Below are 6,535 nucleotides of genomic sequence, written 5' to 3'. Positions count from 1 at the left end.
TCTCCTGTTGCGGAGCACAGGCTCCGGACACGCAGGCTCAGCGGCCATGGCTCACGGGCCCAGCCGCTCTGTGGCATGTGGGATCTTCCCAGACCAGGGCACGAACCCGTGTCCCCTGCATCGGCAGGCGGACTCTCAGCCACTGTCCTACCAGGGAAGCCCGGCTGCTTCCTTTTTGCTCTTTCTTTATTCATTAGAAATGTGCCTGTGTTCCCATTGGTGCCATTAAATATGTGTCTATAGCTGGAAGTGTCCTTTGAAAAACGACCATTGGACTAATTTTATTTGTGGTGTAACAAAGAATGCTGGGTTTGGGATTGGAAAATACATGTTTAGAGTAGGGGTTAGTAAGCAGCCCATTGTCCCAAAGTTTTTATAAATAAAACTTTATTGGAACATGGCCACATTTATTCATTTATGTCTTATCTAGGGCTGCTTTTGTGCTACAACATCAGAATTGAGTAGCTGCAACAGACTATGGCCCACAAAGCCTAAAATAGTGACTGGTGCTCACAGAAAGAAGTTCTCGGCCCCTGGTTTAGAGCTTTGCAGTTACTTTTTTTCTGCCATCTGGAGAATAGGAATAACCTGTACCTCATAAGATTGCTGTTGAGCGTTCACTGAGTGGCATCTGAAAGCTCTTAACCGGTAAGCACTGAAATAATTTATTTTATATCCTCATCAAATTCCTTGAAAGTCACATAGTGGAAAATTAGGTTAGCAGTTACCTAATTGTCGTGTCTAGCTTTCTTTTCTATTCTCAAATGGCTCTGATGACTCTAGGGCATTTGACACCCTAGACTGCTCTTATTTTTTTTACCTCCCTCATTTAAATTAATTTCACATACTCATGGAATAAAATACATAGGCATCCTAAAACCTTTATACACATACAGCTGTAACTGTCTGTTAGTAATCCAAATCAGCATGGCATTTTACCCAAATTCTAGTCCCATCACTAAATTGCTTTATAGTTATAATGTATATTCACATTTCATTTCATCCTCACTAACTCATAAGGTATGTGGAACAAGAATTGTCCCTATTTTATAGCTAAGTAAATAGGCTCAGTTTGTTACTGCCAAAGGTCACACACAGGTACATTACCTTGGTAGTATCACATGTACTGACACTGCCTTTTCATGGTTACGAAACTTCATATTAAGTGAGTCATCTCTATTAGCCTCTTTTTTTTTTTTAATTTATTTATTTTTGGCTACGTTGGGTCTTCATTAGCTGTTTGCAGGCTTTCTCTAGTTGTGGTGAGTGGGGACCACTCTTCATGGTGACAGGTGGGCTTTTCATTGCGGTGGCTTCTCGTTGCAGAGCACGGGCTCTAGGCACACAGACCAGTAGTTGTGGCACGTGGGCTCAGTAGTTGTGGCTTGTGGGCCATAGAGCGTAGGCTCAGTAGTTGTGGCACACGGGCTTAGTTGCTCCGCGGCACGTGGGATCTTCCCGGACCAGGGCTTGAACCTGTGTCCCCTGCATCGGCAGGCAGATTCTTAGCCACTGCGCCACCAGGGAAGCCCCTATTAGCCTCTTTATATAACTCCCACACCTCCTTTTGTTGCTAAAGGCAGGGCTTTCTCCAGGCCTCTGCACTAATGCAGCCCTCACAAGTGGAGCCTACATGTTCTTCACACTGTCCACAGCAGAGGCTTTGTGGTCTTGGTATCTTCCAGATCTGCATTCTCCATTTCCACACCTGATCTGGGTACTGTTTGAGAAAATCACACACTTCTATTGATTGCACCCCTGTAAACTTATCTTTGATTCAACTGAATCAGCAGAAACCCTGTGCAATTGTCCTTTTATATATTCATTCTCTCCCTGTTTTCCTCTTGGTTAATTTAGAAGGTCATCATGCTCCTCAAGCTTATATCACTGGTCTCCCCTGCTCTCACAGCAGATGGCCTTGCCTCCCATTTCAGATAGGAATTTTCTACTTCCTGAATCCAAGGAAGGTTTTTGTCAAAACCTTTGAACTTCACAGAACTTCTTTCTGTGAAGTTCTAGGCATCATAAAACCTTTTGTCCCTGCCTTCAACAATGTTGTTCTTAATTCAGATATGATTCAGAATGTTCAATTACATTGAAACGTAGCTCCAGATGTTACGGATGCCCCAGCATGGTCAGTCTAACACCCATTCCCAACCCCCTTGTCCTCTGCCTCCCTCTCCCATAGAAAATGAAAGAGATAAATGCTTGCTTTCATTTCAGTGCAGGAACTTTGCATTGGGAGCTACACTCCAACAGAACAAGTTCACTGCCTAAGTTCTGGAAATTATGGCTTTTCTTATTCAGTTTATAAGTTTAATGAAATTCAGGATACCTACCTGAATCAGGCAGGGGTAATACGTCTGGACCAAGAGATGACACATCTTTCCAGTTTGGGATGATAGGGGAAATCTATAGATTTCTGAGTCACCTGCCTATGGTATGAGTTGGGGCATACCATATTGTCTGTAAGACAAGAATTTCTTGTTCTTTTTACTGGTTAATGTTGGAAGAAGACAGCCTAAGGGTCTGATTTCTCTGCTGATGCTCCTTAACAGAATCTTAGACACATTAGCTCTTCTGTGCCTTAAGTTTCCTCATCTGCAAACTGACCTTAATTATATTAGTCCTTAGGGTTATTGTGAGGCATACACAAGTGAATGTGCTTGGCGTGTTGCCTTGCACTCAGTAAATTCTTAAATGTTAGCTAATTTTGAACTGGTTGGACAGGGCAATTTGTCAAATTAGCAGTTGGGCAGATTGCATGGAAGGGAGAGGATGCTTACTGGAATTGGCTTTTTTAACTGAAGTGATTTAGTGGGAGAGAAGTGCATGGAATTAGAGATTTATATCCATGACTCAGGTCCATAATTCTAATAACTCACTCATTAGGTGATGTCTCATTCTCTGTTAGTGACCAGAACCAAGAATCAATGAAGTACAGCCTTCACCAATGCCATTTACTTTGAGAGCTTTTTTGAGACATTTGGTCAAAAGGTTAAGTGGGCACCTAATTTTCATAGACTCATCATCTAAATATGTCTAACTTTTCCAGTAACCTAACAGACATAGTTTTTTTGTTTAGTTTTTTTTTGGCGGTACGTGGGCCTCTCACCGGTGCGGCCCCTCCCACCACGGAGCACAGGCTCCGGACACACAGGCCCAGCGGCCACAGCCCACGGGCCCAGCCGCTCCGCGGCACACAGGATCCTCCCGGACCAGGGCACGAACCCGCGCGCCCCGCATCAGCAGGTGGATTCCCAACCACTGCGCCACCAGGGAAGCCCAACAGACATAGTTTTTAATACTGTATTTACTAGGATTATGCCAGCCCTAGCCAACTTGTCCTGAACCTTTGAGGGTAATCTCAAAAAAGGAGACATATCAATATGGAAATACATGCATTAGAGGCAGTTTAGAGTAGGAAATGTTTAGGAGGCTGGCTCCAGCCCACCACTATTCCCTGTCCCAGAAAGATTTATCTGTAGGATTAATCCAGGTGATAGCAGAGTCCACCTGTAAGCTTCTTACCTCACAATGGTTGCTGACTTGTCTTGAGTAATGTTCAGTAGTTATAGGGCTAAAGAATGTTGGTTCTGGAAACCAGCATCTCATATAATTCTTGGATGAGGCATGTGTGATATAAGAAAATATCACTATGCTAGCAAAACAAACACTGTATGCTGTGTACACAGGTTAGAGACTGGGAAGAGATCTATGAGAAATATTTTTAACTTACAAGCCTCCTGAATCAGACTAGGTTAGGAGACTTAATTTTTTTGCTATGCACGTAATAATATTAAGGGGAAAAAAAGATATTTAAAGAACCAATGCTTACAAATAAATAACCTAAATTTACACCTAAAGGAACCAGAAAAAGGAGAACAAACAAAACCCAAAGTTAGTAGAAGGAAAGAAGTAATAAAGATCAGAGTAGATATAATGAAACAGAGACAGACAGAAAGAGAGGAAGAAAGAAAGAAAGAAACTAAGAGTTGGTTCTTTGAAAAGATAAACAAAATTGATAAACCTTTAGCCAGACTCATCCGTATAAAAGAGAGAGGGCCCAAGTAAAATCAAGAATGAATGAGAAGCCTCTTTCAACTGACACCACAGAAATATAAAGGGTCATAAGAGATTACCATGAACAGCTATACACCAATAAAATGGACAATTGAGAAGAAATGGATAAATTCCTAGAAATATACAAACTCCCAAGACCAAGTCAGGAGGAAGTAGAAAATATGAACAGACCAATTACCAGTAATGAAATTGAATCAGTAATTAAAAAAAGAAAAACAAACAAAAATACTCCTAAAGAGAAGTCCAGGACCAGATGGCTTTACAGGTGACTTCTACCAAACACTTAAGAGTTAATTCATCCTTCTCAAACTATTCTGGAAAATTGAAGAGGAAGAAATGCTTCCAAACTCATTCAATGAGACCAGCATCACCCTGATACCAAAACCAGACAAAGCTGTAAAAAAAAAAAAAAAAATTGCAGGTCAATATCATGGATGAACATAGATGCAAAATTCAACAAAATATTAGCAAACTGAATTCAACAATACAGTAAAAGGATCATATACGATGATCAAGTGGGATTTATTACAGAGATGCAAGGTTGGTTCAATATATGCAAATAAATCAATGGGATACACCACATTAACAAAATGGAGAATAAAAATCACATGATCCTCTCAATAAATGTCAAAATTAAACATCCATTCATGATAAAAACTCATCTAAGTGGGTATAGAGGGAACATATCTCAACAAAATAAAGACCGTTTATGACAAACCCACACCTAACATCACAGTAGTGAAAAGCTAAAAGCCTTTCCTCTAAATTCAGGAACAAGACAAGGATGCCTACTTTCACTACTTCTATTTAACAGTATTGGAAGTCCTAGCCACAGCAATCAGATAAGTAAAAGAAAGAAAAGGCATCCAAATTGTAAGGAAAGAAGTAAAACTCACTATTTGCAGATGATACTATATCTAGAAAATCCTAAAGATGTCACCAAAAAACTGTTAGAACTAATAAATGAATTAAGTAAAGTTGCAGGATACAAAATTAATATATAGAAATCTGTTGCATTGCTATACACTAACAATGAACTGGTAGAAGGAAAAAATAAGAAAACAGTTCTACTTACAATTGCATCAAAAACAATAAAATACCTAGGAATAAATCTGACCAAGGAGGTAAAAGACCTGTACTTGGAAAACTGTAAGACATTGATGAAAGAAATTGAAGACAACACAAATATATACTGTGCTCATGGATTGGAAGAATTAATATTGTTAACATGACCATACTACCCAAGGCAATCTAGAGTCAATACAATCCCTATCAAAATACCAGTGGCATTTTCCACAGAACTAGACCAAATTCTAAAATTTGTATGAAAACCTAAAAGACCCCAAGTTGTTTTGTCTTTCTCAAAACAACCTTGAGAAAGAACAAAGCTGGAGGTATCACACTCCCTGATTTCAGTATTACAAAGCTACAGTCATTGAAACAGTATGGTCCTGGCACAAAAACAGACCCATTGATCAATGGAACAGAATACAAAGTCCAGAAATGAACCCACACTTATATGGGCAATTAATCTATAACAAAGGAGGCAGAATATGCAATGGAGAAAAGACAGCCTCTTCAATAAGTGGCATTGGGAAAACTGGACAGCTACATGTAAAAGAACCAAATTGGATTACTCTCTCACACTATACACAAAAATAAACTCAAAATGGATTAAAGATTTAAATGTAAGACCTGAAACCATAAAACTCCTAGAAGAAAACATAAGCAGTATGCTCTTTGATATCAGTCTTAACAATATTCTTTTGGAAATGTCTCCTAAGGCAAAGGCAACAAAAACAAAAGTAAGCAAGTGGGACAACATCAAACTAAAAAGCTTTTGCACAGCAAAGGAGACTATTAACAAAACGAAAAGGTTACCTACTGAATGGGAGAAGGTATTTGCAAAGGATATATCTGATAAGATGTTAATATCCAAAATATACAAATAACTTATACAACTCAACATAAAAAAAAACAAACCCAACTTGATTTGAAAAATGGGCAAAGGACTTGAATAGGCATGTTTCCAAAGAAGACTTACAGATGGGCAACAGGTGCATAAAAAGATGCTCAGCATCACTAATCATCAGGTAAATGCAAATCAAAACCACAATGAGATAACACCTCACACCTGTCAAAATGGCTATTATCAAAAAGACAAGAAATAGCAAGTGTTGGGGAAGGATGTGGAGAAAAGGGAACGTGTGTGTTGTTAGTGGGAGTGTAAGTTGGTGCAGCCACTATGGAAAACAGTATGGAGTTTCCTCAAAAAATTATAAAATGGAAATACCATATGACCCAGCAATTCCACTTCTGGATATTTTTCTGAAGAAAATAGAAATGCTAATTTGAAAAAATATATGCACCCCTATATTCACTGAAGCATTATTTACAATAGCCAACATATGGAAGCAACCTAAGTGTCCATAAGTAAATGAATGGATAGAGA

This window comes from Lipotes vexillifer, unplaced genomic scaffold (genome assembly GCF_000442215.2).
Source record: "Lipotes vexillifer unplaced genomic scaffold, Lipotes_vexillifer_v1.1 scaffold150, whole genome shotgun sequence".
Taxonomy (NCBI): Eukaryota; Metazoa; Chordata; class Mammalia; order Artiodactyla; family Lipotidae; genus Lipotes; species Lipotes vexillifer.
Note: the sequence above shows the minus strand (reverse complement) of the source record.